This window comes from Ambystoma mexicanum, chromosome 4p, assembly GCF_040938575.1.
Source record: "Ambystoma mexicanum isolate Mex_15411 chromosome 4p, UKY_AmexF1_1, whole genome shotgun sequence".
NCBI lineage: Eukaryota > Metazoa > Chordata > Amphibia > Caudata > Ambystomatidae > Ambystoma > Ambystoma mexicanum.
Window position 1 is genome coordinate 280,333,890 of NC_090927.1, and position 17,656 is coordinate 280,351,545.

The following is a 17,656-nucleotide window of genomic DNA, read 5'->3' on the forward strand; positions in this document are numbered from 1 at the left end:
ACATATTTAAAAGCTAAACAATACAGATTATAGTGTGAGGGCCTGATATATATTCATCCACTATAAATATAACCTCAAACATAAGCATGAGGAGTGATGTGGCAGCGCCTTATTGGCCAATTGCCGAGCCATATAATCCAGTATGGCTCAGAAATCTGATAATGAACCTGGAAATTCCATTGCGGTGACCATGCAAAAGGCTGGGTTCTCAGTGTGGTGCTCCTTCTCATCATCAGAGCTTGCCACTGAGATACTTGAGAGCGCACCGCTCCCCTCTTCGCACATGCCACAACTTACCAATGTGTCTCAGAAATGGAGAATCTGCAACCTCGCCCCATTAGATGCGCGTCACACAGGATGCAGTCTATCTTCGCCGGGATGCACCTCACAGATGCGGCCTGATCTTTGTAACCCCAACCCCCATAACTGCCACTTCATTTATTTGCTGGGATGCACCCAGCAGACGCAGCCCATCCCAGTTTAGCAAGCTCCACCCCTCCCTCTTTACTAAGCATGTTTCTACTGTTCAATTTGGTGGGAACCAATGAGTTCTCAGAAAACTCCCCAGGCAGACTACCTCCACCACACATTGGTCATAATAGCTTTTTAGACCCCCTCCTGGGTCTATACCGGATGTTGTGGGTTTACATACCTCATTAAAAACCCTTGTGCACTCAGGCTTTTAACTTGTCTTCATTGGCCATAACTCAAGTTACAGGCCTCAGGCCATGTCTATTAAGCTTACATAAAAGTATATCAGTGCCCAAAGATGGCTATAACCAACAAATTCGGTTAACATCCAAACTAGCAAGGTACAGCATGTTAATAAGGCCAGGGAGAGCACATAGGAGGAACATGAATCCGATTATTACAAAAAGTCACAGACATGAAAAAGTCTAAGCATTGGGGAAGAACGGGAGAGTAAGACTGTACTGCTCACTTTGTGAGGAGGTTACATCACTATCTAGCTCAAGCACAATGTGTAGAAATACACAAAAATACTCAACAAAATGTACAAAAGAATTAATCAAATCATGTCTGCCAAGTGGCAACACTGAGAAAACAATTGACCAGACTATAAGGAACATTGGAGACAAAATCCACCAAAAGGCAGTCAAAAGTAAGCAAATACATTATATTATAGTGCAGCGAACCTAGTTCCATAGGAAACCCGAACATTGAATTGCTAACAACGTTGCAGTTGGAGGAGAGATTTTGCTGATATTTTGCAAACAAAATGTCTGTCTTGGGTCCCCCGAGACTGGACATTTTGGGAAGATACATAAAAAATGACAGCGTTATTAAGAAAGCTGTTTTCAGCTGACTCCCATTAATTGTCCCATAGAGGAAAATGTCTGCAAAATGAAAAAAACGCTGGTTGAAATTGGACCAAATAAAAAACAACTTGGACATGAAGCATTGACTGGATTTCGAGGAGACTTCTGGGGGTTTTACACGCAGCAACAGCTAAAGGTTATTTATGTTGGTTGGAAAACTAAGTCATGGGTGGGAGGGGTTTCAGTTGTTAATCAGTGTGTTGATTGTCAGGAGAAAAGGATAGAGAATGCTGAAGCTAAACCTATGGCATTAGAAATGCAGTTTCCACACCAGTGGTAGGAGCTTGGGAGTAGATCCTCGAAGACGCAACCAAGGCCATGGTAGAGTTGAGAAGAAGTATGGTGAATGATATGGTAAATCATTTTCAAAGTGCAGAACCTAGCATTCGCATAGCTTGTCATTATTGTAAACAAAAGGGCCATTGGAAGAATTAACCCACTCAATGAGTGCCTTAGTAGCTCTATTCTACCACCGCCAACTTGATTCCCCCACATTTTCACCACAAAGTACTGAGGTGACAGTGCATACAGGGAAAGCATTTTAGGACAGCTATAGATGGAATAATCTTACTATGTATCCCTTAACACCTGCCGATCAAAAAGGCTCCTATGTCAATTGTATAGTAGCTGAAAAAACAATACCTTGCATTGTACATACAGGAAAGAGCAAATCAGATCTTGGATTGAATGATTTTTCCAACGCCCCTCTTCTTTCTGTCTTCACAATTGGTATTTCTTATCAACCTTTATCACATCATATAAATATTTCACGTGGCTCTGTAGGGGATAAACGTGCATTCCGGTTAAGCTTGTCTTCAACTGTTAGTGCTGGTCGGGTGGCACAGCGAGTAGAGCGCCCGCTTGACATCCGTGCAGAGCCTGCTGATGCAGGTTCGAATCCCGGCAGAGCCAAACTCAGCCTCTCATCCTTCAGAGGTCGATAAATGAGCACCACACACCGTGGGTAATAATAAGCAGCGCTCAGATACCTGAGGGTTCGTAGCGCTATATAAAATGACAAATTATTAAATTATAATTATTAGTTTACTAGGACAAGACTGAACTGTACCATACCATTGCAAAAAGGATGGAATATTTCTAGATATTCCTTATGAAAATGCAGACATTGTGGTTGCCATGCAACAAGAATGGTCTTTTGAGCTATTATCAAAGTCGCCTGCTAGTCTCTGGTCTCAACATGCAAATGAAGTAATACTTATATTTAATATGCAGCCGGTCATGTTTTAAAATGATACTTTCAAACTTCTCCTGAAAATCCCTCATTAATCCTTATGCCGCAAAGAATGAGGTTGAGGAAGAATTAAGGGACGTGGTAGTGGCCTGTTGGAATACTCGGGGGTTCCAACATTTGCACTTTATTCCAGTGTGTGACTTTTTTCTACATATTTAAAGCCAGTGATGAAAGACATAAGGGGAAGGCCCTACTCAGGTTTGCTATCTCTGATAAAAAATGGTCAGGAGCTGTCTGTGTCAGAGACAAAAAATCAGAACCCCTTCATCCAAATGTCGATATTGAATCTTGACCAACCAAGATGAAGTTCAAGAACCCAAAGTGATGATTTTATTAAATTTATATTGGAATCCGGCAATGATTGATTTAAACACCTTTGTTGACTTTGTAGGACATTCAATGAATGAATCCTATATTCAACTATGTAGCCTGCAATTTATCATCTGTGGTGATCTAGTTTGGATGAGAAAACCACTGACTCCCCAACTCAAGGGAGGGCAGCATTATGTGTTTGAGAATCGAACAACAGGGAAGTGTATATGTTGAATGGTCAGATGAAGGGTGACATACCAGGAAGAGCAATCTGGGTGCGGGTTCAGATAAAGGCCTCTTTGGATTACTTTTTTATTTCAGGTAAACTCCTTCATCGAAAAGAATCTTTCTCAGCTCTCCCAATGACAAACAGTGATTATAGCCTTTCGAGTATGATATAGAAGAAATGGAAGAGAATACCCTGAGTGGCTAACTTGGGAGCCCTTCATATTACACAAGAGAGAAATAGATTAATTGTCAAGCCAGACAATGTGTTTTAATCTTGTCTAAGTACAAGGAGAACTTGGCCAATGGTAAACCCGGTTTGGTTTATGCACCTATTCTATCCCCTTTTGAAGAGGTTCATAGGAGACAGAGAAAATCTGAGTCCCGCCCCAAAACATGAATAACAGGGACTACAAAGGAAAAGGATGCGTGTTGGCATTAGAAACTTAAGGCGACAATAGGCGGGGTCAACAAGTCTCCAAATAAGAGTAAGAAAATAGAAGTATAGAAACTGGTTAATCTTGTTCAAAATGACAAGATGTCAACAGAAGGCTGAATTGATGCTTAGTGCAATTTGTAAAAAAAACACTTGACATACCTGGGAATTAATTAATAATAATGAATCTTTCCAAACTTTCCTAGTGAATAATGGGGTGTCTGAAGCTTGTTGGGTTAATCATTTCAGAACCCCTTTCACCCCTTTTGGCTCCTTCTTCTTTGAAAGAAACAACATTGAAAGCCTAATTATGATACTAAACTCTTTCCATCCATGCACCAGGACCCGAAGTGCTTACTAATAGTATGCTTAAGGAAGCACCCGGGTTGTGGGCAAACTTTAATTTTTTACTATTCCATTAGGTTATGAAGGCAAAGGAGATTCCCACTTCTAGGAATTCTGCAATAATAATTCCGATTTTCAAGAAGGGAGATAGGGCAAACCCATACAATTACCACCCAACAGCACTGCTGGACATTTTGGGTAAGCTCCTTGCCTCAGTGCTATTACAACATTTGACTAGTTGGGCAAGGGAGGTTGGCCTCTTTGCGCAGGTTTTGTCAAGGGAGTTGGGACTAACCTGAATCTCTACTTATTGAATGTATTAAAGCTACGAGCTATCAAGGGCGGTACAAAATTGTTTTTAGCCTTTATAGACCTGGAACAAGCTTTTGATAGTGTGAACAAAGAGAAGTTATGAGGAAAGTGGCATCCTGGAATTGTCCTAGAGACTTGCTACATAACAATTAAAGCTCTTTATTGAAATATCGTGATAAATTAAATTGGGATTGCTCTCTAAAAAAATCAAAACTTACAGGATTGAAGTAAGGATGCCCTTTGGCATCTGCTACATTTAGTGTATACTTATTGGACATGAACACCATACTATATGAAGCAAATGCTTTCCTACCTAAATTTAACTGGAAATTACTGCCTTGGATCCTCTATGCAGACGATTTGGTCCTTACACACCAAACGCCCATAGGACTACAATGCAGACTGACACAATTAAAAGATATGTTAGCTAATTATCTAAGGATAAATGTAAAGAAATCAAAAATATTGATCTTTAGCACATTGAGGGGAAAGCAGAATATGAGTTTTAAATTGCATACAGGTGTTGAATATTTAGAACATGCTAATACAATGCTTTATCTGGGGATTCGTAAAAATAGAAGTTTGAAAGAAAACCTGTGAAAAGGTTACGACTTTGGTTGCCCAAGGAATTGTCTTGCACATGAAGTATGGTAAATTGAACATGTTGCCCATTTTGATTTTCTATAAACAGAAGGTGGTCACGGTTTTAACTTATGGAGCGCAGGCAGGTCTAAATTTACCATGGCAAACTGGGGGAAGTTCTGGAAGGAGCTTCCTGGAGGAGGGTGCTTTGTCTTCCAAAGGCACTCCCGATCGTGTCGATCAGATATGAACTGGGCCTCCAGTCACTTTACTCAGTGATACTTTGGAAGTCCTTATTCTTTGCTCAGAAAGGTTCCATGACAGACTTTCTTCCACTGTATGAAATGTTAAGAACCTCACCCAACAAAGAGGCTGTCTGGCCTCTTGGCCCCTGGAAATGTATATGTATTAACTGTTTAAAGACTTCAGAAACATCAATGGAGACGTTGATAATAAACCCTGGTGTGGTTAAACAAAAACTTTGATGCAAAGTTTGGATCGACACTCAAGATAAGAGAGAAAGTTATAAAATGTCTCTGGACCTTGGAACCGAGAGCCGAGCTATGAATGTTGTACCCAAATACTTGGTTAAATTTCCTAGTTCTTACCACCGGAACCAGTTTCTGCGCTTACGCCTGAACTTATACCCAACAAAGGAACCATTGTTCAGGCGAAAACAAGGCGACTGGGCCGATACTGGGTGTAGCTTATATCTAGGAGCAGGAATACCTGAGACATTGAAGCATATAATAACTAGCTGCCCCACTTTGACCTTCTTGAGAATGTGTAATCTGGGAAGATGTGTTGATAACGTTAACTCATTAATGTTTGATGAATGGTGGATCATGGTTTTAGAGGGGGGAAATCCGCCTTTGGTTTTTGCTGGGATAACATTTTTAGATGAAGCTTTAATAAGGATATTTATGGACCCTTGTTATGAAAGGATGAGTTTCTTAAATGACTTTTTTTCTGTTTTTAAGGAATAGATGAAATGTATGTAAAGATGGTTATATGTGAACGTTTTGTAATAAACCCACATCATTTTGAAAAGAATTTGAAAAAGAAAAATAAGGAAGATATAGAGACTCATTAGGAGTTCCCGGTCTGGAAAAAAAGCCCATAATAAATGCTGGTCATTCCGGCAGCAGCAATATTTCCAAACCGGTGAAACACAAGTTTACCGGTGGTGGCAGTGAACTATCTGCAGGCCTGACCTGCTGGGAGTTCAGGCCCCTTCTCGCAAATAAATGCCAGAATCACTGGCACAGGTAGCACCAGTGCCCGTAATTTCATCAATCCCACCCCATGGAGTCTCTTTGGACTCCATGAAATGGGACCTTACCAGCGTCTCCGCCCCCGTAATATCCAGATAATACCGGGATATTCGGCGGCAGAAACAGTAAGGCAGTTTTGCCAATATCCCATCTGACTAACCAGCGGGAGACCAGCAAAACTGTAATGAGGGCCATAGTCCATCTCATTCAGTCCCTATTGCAGTAAGGAATTGTTGTTCCATTTTGCCTGTGAAGAAGGCCTGTAAAAATATATCACTTTTTGTGGAAGATCATTGCTCTGTAGCGATACACTCCATTCCAATGGTGCCAAGTCCTGTGACCATTATTTCCTGTTCTCTGCCGCTTGTTTTACTGTCATTGATCTCTGTTCTGTTTTCACCACTTCACCTATTTACACAGAGTATTAATATGCATTCACCTTTAAAGTTCAAAATCTAAAAGATACAGGCATGAGGCTTCAACAGGGTATATTCTCCCAAATACTTAAGAAAGATTTTGATGACATTGTTTTTCAGGTAAAATCTTTGTTAAGTACAACATGTGGATATTTTGTTAGCTATTTCCTCTTATGAAGTCTGTGAACATAACACTTTAGGGGATGCACTAACGTGAGTACGTTGGCGTCTGTCTAACATCTTATCACGATCGGGTTAGTGCAGACACTCTTGCATGCACGTTCGAACTCGATTTCCTTCTCCTTTCCATCTCAGCAAATTCAGACAACTAACAAGAGCAACAGAGAGTTTGCTGATAACAATTGCAGGCACACCCACGATGATTCGAGGTTTACATTAAGATGCTATCCTTCTGCATTCAAAATGCTACAGCAGGGCAACTAAATAAAGGGATAAGTAATTCGGACAGCATTATCTGATAATGTGCTTTCCACTTTGTTTAATCTTACATACACAGAAGAAATGATAGCATGTGAGGGGAGATGCATCCCTCAACTTCCAATGACTACCAATCCGTTTGTGTCCTGAAGAAGGCTTAAAGGGCTCAAATATACAAGGAACTGATGTGATTACACCGTCCTCCTCTTAAATCCAGAAAAAGATGACGTGTTGACACCTCCAGTGGATTGCTGTCTTGATAGATATCATGTACCACTTTTTCACTTGTGTTACTAACACCACCACAAATGTAGCAATGCATTATTAGTGTTTGCATATGGCATTGGTAATCTATTTTTGCTGATTGTTGTTTTCATTTGTGTTTCGCTCTTATATTTTTGTAATTAGGTGCGCTCTGTGTTTGCAGATATTTTTATGGTTTTTGAATAAAAATGTAAACACATTTCTGACCTCAGGTAACTGCTTATTCGTGAATAGCAGTTGGTGTTGTACACACTTAAGCTGACCTCCAAATGTGCGTAAAGGTGGGGTAGTTTGTAGGTACTTGCTTTGTTTACCCTTTAGTTCATATGACAACTTAATCAATTAAAGCTTACAAAACCTCTACTGAAAATTGCTAGTGTTTCAACCAAGAGCATACTATTTGTGTCATGACATTTCTGCAGGTGCACACCTTTTAGAAAATAGTATTATTATAACAATAGCGAAAATGTCAAAGCTGCAAACAACACTTCAATGGCTGAGTATTGTCAACAATGGATATTGGGTTATACTGCTGCAGGATAGTGAACCAGGCCCTTGTGAACTTGTATGAGAAGAACTGGCACGGCAGTGAACCAGGCCCTTGTGAACCTTTGTGAGAAGCGCAGGCAGGATAGTGAACCAGGCACCTGGGAACATTTTGGAAAAGCCCTGGTGGGAAAAGAAACCTTGCACTGTGCAAGTCTGGGACATGCACCCAAAGCAAACAGAATACCAGGGGAAATAGTAATTCCCCCTGGGGTGGCAAAAGGGAGAATTCAAACCCTTTTGGCGGTATAAACTTTTTTTTTCAGCTATGAGACATGAGACATTTTGCTGCCAAGCGGAGGAAGTCATTCTCTTGGCAAGGTGGAGAGAATCTGAATATCAGAGGAAGGGAGTCATTTCCCTGCGGTGGCCAAAGGGAGTAGTTACCCTGTGGCTGTGTGAACTTTATTTTCTTCGACAAGATGAATACCAGGGGAAGGGAGTCATTCCCCGAGGGTAACAAAAGGGAGACGTCTAACCCTTTCAAACATATGCACTTTGTTTTGGTGTGAAACATTTTGTGACGCCAAGAGGAAGGAGTCATCGTCTTGGCAAATTGGAGAGAAGCTACACAAGGACGGAAGTCATTCTCCCTGAGTGGCCAAAGGAAGAAGCCTACCCTTTGGCAGTTTTGAACTTGATTTGTATCAATCTACTTTAACAGTGTGGAAACTGAGAGGACTCCTCCTCCTCTTGGTGAACTGTGGAGAAACCAGGGGAAGGGAATCATTCCCCCTGGAGCTGGGAACTTTGAACATTGTTGGAAACCTGATTTTGCCTAAACATCTTTTTGTTTTCCTGATTTTTGGCACACGCTGAGTTTTGACAATTTCCCCATTGCACTGAAGGATTATTTGTAGAGTGTGAGAGTTAGGATAGGGTTACAGACATAGGGCGGAGGACTTGTTGTTTTGGGACATCCTGACTTTGACCACAGTTTTAGTTATTTCCGTTGAGGTAGGGAAACTCTTCCTAGAGTTAAGGATAGCAAGACATTTATTCTCCCCTTTTTCCTTTGATAAAAGTCTATAACAATCACCATGCCTTCAACGTGTCTGTGTCTTACTCCTGATTCCTCACACTCTGCATTGAGAAAATACTCCCTGCCCCCCAATGAGACTGCAAATAGGTATCTACTTTTGTGAAGAACATAATCGCCCACAGCAAATTCGTTCCACCGGACTCCACCTTAGATGAGTTAAATTGACATCCTGCATCCAATGCCACTGACCACGCTCATGTCAGCATCCCTTCTCCGCATATAGTGCCCGCTTCAGAGCTAGGCATTATATCCTGGGATATTACACAACTTTGAATGGCACGATTTCATGGATCAATTCCAGGTGATCGGACTCCAAGTATCATGGTCTCAGAAATCTATCGTAACCAGGCTATTCCAACTATTTCAAGCTGGCCATTTCTAGATCGAGAGGCAGACTAAGCAGTGGCCTAGTGGTGTGATAGACCTAAGTCTAAATGCCCAAACTGAGGAGGTGGAGAGTATGGAAAAAGTGTCTAAAGTTAATCTTTACAAGAAGGATACTATTACTATTTAACATATCCTTATATACAGGGCCTTAAGGTAATATCACCTCAGTGCTAGGTGAACTAGGGGAAGTGTCATCTTGATGTACCATTAAATACACCAAGAATGTCCTACTCAGACAATTGTTGTTGGATATTTTAACAGACACATCGAGACAATTGCACGTCTCACTAGCCTCTATAAAGAAGAAGATCAAACATGGGGCATTCCGGAGAGCTGGATTACTTTCTGCCCAAGGGTAGATGATATCATGCCAAAGAGATTGCTATTACTTTTTCCCTTCTGAGCATGCACGCTTGCAATCGGCACTTGCCCGGGATTATCAGATAGTCATATAGACTATATTTTTCTGGATGTGAGCCACTGGGAAGTGGGTAAATCCTTAGTGGTTATCCCTCAATAAGAGAGTGACCATGACCCTGTGTGCGTGAAACTAGGCACAGCATTCTTTTTTTGTGACTGAACAGGCCCGGTACAAAACTTCAGCACTGATCTAACTCTCAAGAGTACCGCAGCAAGTTTCGGTGGGAGGATTTTGATTATGCTGGTAAGGCCCAGTGGATTTTGAGACTCTCCTCCCATTATTTGAATCAGCCCTAATACAAGAGGACGTTTCCCCAATGACAATGGAAGCTCTCTATCTCTCGATGATTACAGAATTTACACCCATAGTGACTAAACCTGTAGTAATAATAATAATGCTTATTATTACCCACGGTGTGTGGTTCTCATTTATCGACCTCGGAAGGATAAAAGGCTGAGTTTGGACCTGCCGGGATTCAAACATGCTTCGGCAGGCTCTGCACGGATGTCAAAGCGAGCGCTCTACTCGCTGTGCTATCTGGCCGGCTGTCATAAAATGTCAATCATGGTCATGGAGCTCTTGGTATGATTCAGATTGTTGTTTGGCTAAGAGTGCCTTTTTAAGAGAAATCAAAACAAACTCTCTGATCAGATCCCTGTTCTATCAAACTAACCAATGTGGATAGAATAATGTATGCTTATGTTTAGGTATGTATAGACGATAGCTAATAGGGATGAAGAAATATTGTATTTATCTGCTGTCTGAGAATTATGCAAATCTGGTGGTTTTCACCTTTAAATAATGTAACCTAATGTGGACAGACCGAGTTCTCTGCTTTCAGTCTCACAAGGCTGACTGACGATTCCCGGCCGTTCTTCGCATTTCTGTATCAAAGCTGTGTGCTTTGCACCATGTGCATCCTCATTATTGGTTTCTGGAATCACTGTGGGTTTACATTCATGGTGATCTTGATGTGATCTCCAGCCCACCGGATGTTGGGGGTCTCCCACCACACATCCCGAACCACCGGGTCCACCTGCAGAGAGCAGTTTGTGTGCTCAGTGATGGAGAGGCGAGCAGGTGCCGTGTTTCCCTAAAGGCCTGCCTGACTTCTGGATTGGGCAGTGGTCGAAGTGTAAGAAAAGAAGTAGTGGAGCTATGTTCCCTACAGGCCTGCCCCGCCCCTCACAAACCTCATCGCCCTGCCCCCTCCCACACACAATACAAACACCCAACCACATTTGCCTGCAGTTTAAGGGAATGTTCAGTGCAGTGCACTGAAAGTGCAAGTTATAACCTCTTCCTTCACTGTTATTTTAAAACGAAACCGTTCCGGAACGGTTTCTTTTTAAAATAAAAGTATAGGAGCTGTAAAACTTAATAAAAAAAAGTATAGGAGCACCGCTCCCGTCTGCTCCCGCTCACTTCGACCACTGGGATTGGGGGGGCCTGACTGATTTACGCAGACTGTTTCATGAGGACCCAGTGTGGGGAGGACTTGGTGATCACATTGTAAGTATAGAACACGCATTGGATGAGATACAGTGATTTCCTTTTTCTCTTTTTCTCTTTTTCTCGTTTCTTTGGTGAAGTTTTGTTGATATACCTGGATTATTGAATTAAGTGAGAGAAAACACCTCTTTACGAGAAAAGACAATGTTGTATTTGACATTGAGAGTCCTGCATATTAAAAAAGATTGGATATCCCTACTATCCAAGTTGCAAGGGAACTGTAGGAGGTTTGAGTAACTTGGCTCAAGGTAAGGGGACAGAGGAAGGATCTACATCAGTGTGTATATAAGTGTTTTTTTTTGTTTTTAGATGAAACATTAGTTGAATATATATATATATGAGCTTTGGTTGAGTATCGGTAGCGTTTGTTTAGAAAGACGAGTTTGGAGGGAGACTTTTGTAGTGATTGCCTGAATGAAGGTGATTTGTTGGTGGAGTGAATGGGTTGTGTGAGCATAATGTTTTATTGAGGTATTGTGATTTTTGAAAAAGGAGTTTTGGAGTTTGGTTTGGTTAGATGAATAGCCATTGTGCTGACGTTGATAGGCTTTTTGTGACAAAATGTGCGTGCCATTGCAAAACATGTAAAGCATTGCCGTAAAATAAAGAAAATATTTTGAAATAGCGCAAAGATTGGGTTCGGGAAACTGTGGGAACATTTTCTCCACCATGGCTTGAGGAGAGCACACAGGACAAAGGTATTTTAGAACATGTGTATACGTTTTTATTGTCTGCCCACAAGGGAAAACGATTGAAAGATCAACAAGGCATTTTAAATCCATGGAAGTATTTTGTGGAGGAAGATAGTGCCACAGATGATGGTGGGGAGGGACCTGTCAAAAGAAGAAAAACCGAGTGCCCCACCACCCGAATGCGGATTATACCCCCTGGAGCTAGCTGTAGCATACACCAACCCCCACTTTTCCTCTCCAGAAATGGAGGAGAGGAGGACATCATGGGAGTCTGGGAACAACACTAGAGACCCATCCATTTTAGAAATTGAGCATAAGGCTCAACGACAAGTGGAAGATGCATTACATAAAGCTGAGCGGGATTTTGCACGAGCAATACAGCGCCAGACCAGACAGCAAGGGAGAGGAGAAGGGCAAGGCATATCATTAGGCATGGACCAATGAAGGGCAGACAGATTATTTTTAAAATTGATGGTAAGGCTGTTGCAGATTCCCAAGTTCCAATAGTTCAGTAGCCTCAGAATGTGAATGCTCCCCCCAAAGGGAATAATGCAGGGATATCTCCAGAGGGGGGTTGAAGCAGTGTGGCCGACTATGCATCTGTATGGCCAGAAAGGGAATTTCAGGAGGAGGAGGAAGATGATGAATGGGAATCAGACATCTCAGAGGAAGTAACCCCATGGGGGCACAGGCTCCGACCGCAGGTTGGCTGCATGGCTGTTGTAAAATCTAAGAAGAGGGTCCAGGGGCCCTTGTCAGGAAAACAGAAGCAGGTCAACGTGCTTAAACAATGGGGAACACAGTTTCCCTATTACAAAAGGGATCGGGGTACCCCATTATGTACCCTGGCCCCACATGGATCGGGACAATTTAGTGCATGCCTTGCCCTCTCTTACAGTGGGTGCAGGCAAGTGGATCTACTCCCTTGAGAAACATAACGCAGGTATTAGTTTAGCAGTTGGGGACATGAAGAGTTTGCCTCCCTGTTAGGGGAACAGGTAGATAAAGTGTGGAAGAAGGCAGGCTATAGGGGAATAACTAAGTAATACCACCCATGATGGTTCCCTATTTAAAAATTGTTGAGCACAGGTAGGGAAAGTACTAAGGGACATACCTGATATGAATTATATGATGACACGCACAATGAGGATAGACGAGGATACTGCACTCTACATACAGCAGGCAAAGGAGAAGTGGCAGTTAGAGACAGGGGAGGCATGGGACAAAAACGTTTTTATCACGTGTTACTCATAGGGTTCCCTTCGGAAGTACGAGTAGAATTAAATAAGGTGGTTGGAATAGAAGCATAATCATGGCCAGAGTTCCAGGTACACATAGTGCATTATTGCAAGCAAAAGTGAGGCAAAGATAACGACCAAGTGGAGCAAACACAGAGGGCAGAAGCAACATTGGTACAAAAGAAATTAGCAAAGCTGAGAGTGGAAGGTGCAGTAATCACTGGCAGCGCAGAGAGACAAATGAACAGGACCCACCACAAAGGTGGGAAGGAGGACCCAGAGATGTTAGAATGGATGCATGAGGTTTTCAGAGCGGAAGCGGAAATATGCAAACAGGGAGAGGGGGGAAGTATGGTAAACGTGAGACCCCGAATGGAAGTACAATGCTGGGCCTGCGGGAAGATGGGTCATTTTGCACTGAAATGTAGGAGCCGGCTGATTATACCCTTTAATCCCAAAATTCCAATGTTCTACCTTACATTTAAACTCCAGACCCAGTTTAACCCCCAGCCCCAAATAGCCCTGTATGCCCCGAGACTGCTGGTTATGCCCCAGGTTGAGTACAGCAACATGTTCACCCTGTGGTTTCTAATCACATTCAGACAACCCCTCAACTGTGGGATAAAACCCCTTGCCCCAGGGTACAAAAACTCATTACACAGGAGCGAGTATGTTTGGGGGAAATCCTTTCCCAAACCTGGAAATGAGCAACAATGCACAATAGGACAGTCCACAGAGAGCTCTGACGTGCCCAGTACTATAAGTAACTGCCACTATGGAAGAGGAACCCCGGGTGGGGGTGACAATAGGTCATCGAACATTTTATTTTCTAAAGGATGCAGATGCTACTAGATCTTGTATGAGGGATTTATTCCCTATGTCAGACAAAATGATGGACCCACATGGATTCTCCAGGACTATAGTATAGGTTCCTCTCACTGAAGATGCATCCTCTTAATATAGACATACAAGAGTAGTTGGTGCCTTTGTTGTATTCACAAGACACTCCAATCAACCTTTTGGGGAAGAGATATTATAAGTAAATTGAACAGGATCATTTAATTCTCAGAGAAGGGATATAGTATGCTCCACACTAATCATATACCACATTAGAGCTGTCACCATAGTACGAGCATTCTGCAGACACAGTGCCCTGCAAGGTGCACCACTGCACCCAGAATTGTTCCTCTATTGGGTAACGGTGCTGCTAGGATGGGTGCCAGGATTTCAGAACAAGACTTTACGTATACCCGCTGAGTTTTTGTTTAGGTAAGCTGTCATTCAGGAAAGGGCGCCATGTACCATTATTATATTGTATTTAGATGCAGTTATCACAAAGTCAGATAAAGTGATATTGCTTGGCCCGGACGAGGATAATATTGAGTGGCGCACCATTTTATGCATCAATCCAACACAGCAGCTGAGGGATGTGTCCAACGAACGCCTGTTCGAGGTAACTGAGGAAGAAGGAGAGATAGTGTTTCAAATATCGATACCATGCCAGATAATAATGGAGAATAGAGAAGTACCTAATCTCGTACTTCTTGCTAAACAATTACCATCGTATTTCCAAGAAGATTTAGAGAATGTGCCCGGCCAGCTATGGACTAGCAATCCACATGATGTCGGGCTGCTAAAAAGTGTAGGCGCAGAGAGAATCATGTTGAAACCAGGTGCCATTTTACCCCGTTTAAGGCAATACCCCACATCACGAGAGGCGAATGAGGGAATGTATTCTACCATAGTGGTCCTATGGCAGCAAGGCATAATACAGCCATCAGTATCCTCTTGTAACATGTCCATTTACCCTGAGAAAACAGTAAAAGGTTAATCTTGGAGAATGGTACAGGACTTACACCCATTGAACAGTATTGGAGGCAGAATTCCCAGTAGTCCCAACACTGCCACCATTTTATGCAATATCCCAATGGAAGCCACTATTTTACTGTAATAGATCTCAAGAATGCTTTCTTTTCACAACCATTACACCCAGATTCTCAACCCCTCACTGCCTTTACCTATAGAGATAGAGATTTCAGCACACTTGTTTGCCCCAAGGGTATTGTGAGTCCCCATGATGTTCGATAGGGTGTTGTAAATGGACCTAGGAAATGTACAAACTCAAAGCACATTGATTCAGTATGTAGATGACCTTTTAGTATGCAGCACGTCTGAAGAATTATGTAGAGAGGATTAAGTTAAACCTTTGACCTTAATGGCCAAAAAGGGCTATAAAGTGGATGAGAAAAAATTTAAAATATTGCCAGAAAGTGGTAGTGTAACTAGGACAGATAATGTAATCTTCAGGGAAATAATAACACCAAAAAGAGCAATGGCAGTACAGAACACACCAGAGCCAACCACAAACAGTTAAAGCAATTCCTAGGATTATGTAACTATTGGAGGGCGTGGATATTTGATTATTCGCCATATACCAAACCTTTATTACAAGGGCTTAAGGAAGCACAGAAAGTGAGAAAAAAAACCTGTTGAGTGGACAAACAAAATGGTTGTTATTTCAGGCCCTTAAAGATTTGATCAGCAATGCACCTGTTTTAGCAACACCAGACTACAAGAAGCAGTTTATTTCTATTCTCACATTCTAATGGCCAGGTGATGACGGATGTCCTTACACAGAAGACCTCAATGGGCCACAAGCATCTGGCTTATTACACAGCTGTTCTAGATCCAGTAATGCAAGGACACTTCCCATGTGAGCATTAGCCATTTACAATCACCATGGGATTTGTGGAAATGCAGTTTTCGCCATCTTAGAGAAGTCAAAGTGCACCCTTACTGCCCAAATAGCATCAGGCTCTGAAGTCATCCTGTCAAACCACTTTATTAACATTGTAAGGTGCCACACTGTTAATCCACAACATTAATTGCAGTACAGGTGAACCAGATAACGAGGTACATCACTATACTACATATGAGGACAGATGACACAATCCACTTCAGGGAATACCCACTTAAAGAAGGTGAAATATTTTTTGGTTCATCGACCATTGATCAAAACACTGGGGTAAGGCACACAGGGGCCGCAGTGGTGAGTTATGCAGATGGAAAATATGACGTACTAGCAAAGGTAAGATTGCCATTACGCTATTCTGCACAAGCAGTAGAACTAGTAGCCTTAATAATAGCACTGGAGTTATCAAAAGGTGGTTTCATAACAATGTGTTCAGACTCTGCATATGATGCATCTACAGTGCATTCAGGATTGTCTAGATGATTAACAAATCAGATGGTACACGCAGGCAGCATACTGAGCTACTCTCTAAATAAATTGATGCATCATCCCCCTTATCAGTGGTGGCTGTGGTAAAGTATGCAGCCCATACGAAAAGTAAAGACCCAGCAGCTTTTGGTAAGACTGCAGCAGACCTAGCAGCAAAAGAGGCTGCATATTTACCAAACATCAAACGTACTATTGAGGTGGCCTCTGGCATAGCCTGACAGCAAGAACAGATCAGAGAACCCTAGAATGCTCTGCCCGTTGCCCAGCTTATAGAAATACAGGGATAAGCCCCTCAAAAGGCAAAGGAACTATGGACCAAAAGGGGGTTCTCTCTCTCTCTCTCACAGATTTCGTTTGGAGAAAAATATTTCAGGTGAGCTAGTTATGCCCGAAGAGTTACTCACAGGGACCCTAGAGCAGTTTCACTTACCCGCATACACAACTAAGCAATACTTTGCTGCTGATTTACAGGATGAATGGTTCATTACAAACCTGCAAGCGCATCTGGATGACTTTATTTCCAATTGCATTACCTGTGAAATGTATAATCCTGGTCACCCTCTTAAAACAGTAAAAAAACGTTTCCTCGCCCCTCATGACCTTTCCAACGCCTGCACATAGATCACGTGGATATGGATAACCGGTGCAGTAACTATCAATATTTAATTGTTGTTGTTTGCCTATTTTCACTTTGGCTTGAAGCAGATCCATGTATTCATCCTGATCCAAAGTCTGCTTCAAGGTTTCTAGTTAAGGAAGTGTTACCCCGATGGGGAATTTGAGAAGTTCTCATATTTGACAACGGCATACACTTGTCTAATGAAATGTTTGGAGAGATCTCTCCTTGATTGGGTATTAGGCATTAACTCTGCAGCGTTTATTGGCCCCAGGTGAACGGGATTGTGGAGTGTTTACCGGCCTTCTAAAACTAAGGCTTGCTAAACTGTGTCATACGTTAAATAAGAATTGGCTACATTGTTTGCCCTGTCACTTTTTGTGAGGTGAAATCAGCAAGGGTCAGATCATCATTTAACCCCACATGAGATAGTGACCTGCAGGAGGCTACATACACTTCTCAAACCTTGATTGTCAGCTTACGATGTGCAGAATTCAGCTGAGATATTAGGAGAAGAACTTCAGGGATATCTTGGGGAGTTGACCAAACTGTCAGATTTATATCCCACCAGGTTGTACCACGTCGATACGAGATACCTCCACCAGCGACTGACACGTCAACGCCACTGCAAGGTCTATCACAACTGCAGCAGCCACAGCTTTTCCCAGGAGATTGAATTTTCATGAGCAATTTTGTCCGGAACTGGAAACAACCTAAATTCAATGGACACTACGATGTAATCTACACTACTCCTACTGCAGTGAAGGT

The 17,656-nt window shown here is 42.2% G+C and overlaps 1 protein-coding gene across 1 annotated transcript in view; it reads right to left on the minus strand.

The window, feature by feature from the left end:
* LOC138453202 (adhesion G protein-coupled receptor F5-like) overlaps positions 1 to 17,656 on the minus strand; it is a 1,258,340-nt gene that overhangs the window by 909,545 nt on the left and 331,139 nt on the right. The window lies entirely within an intron of this gene.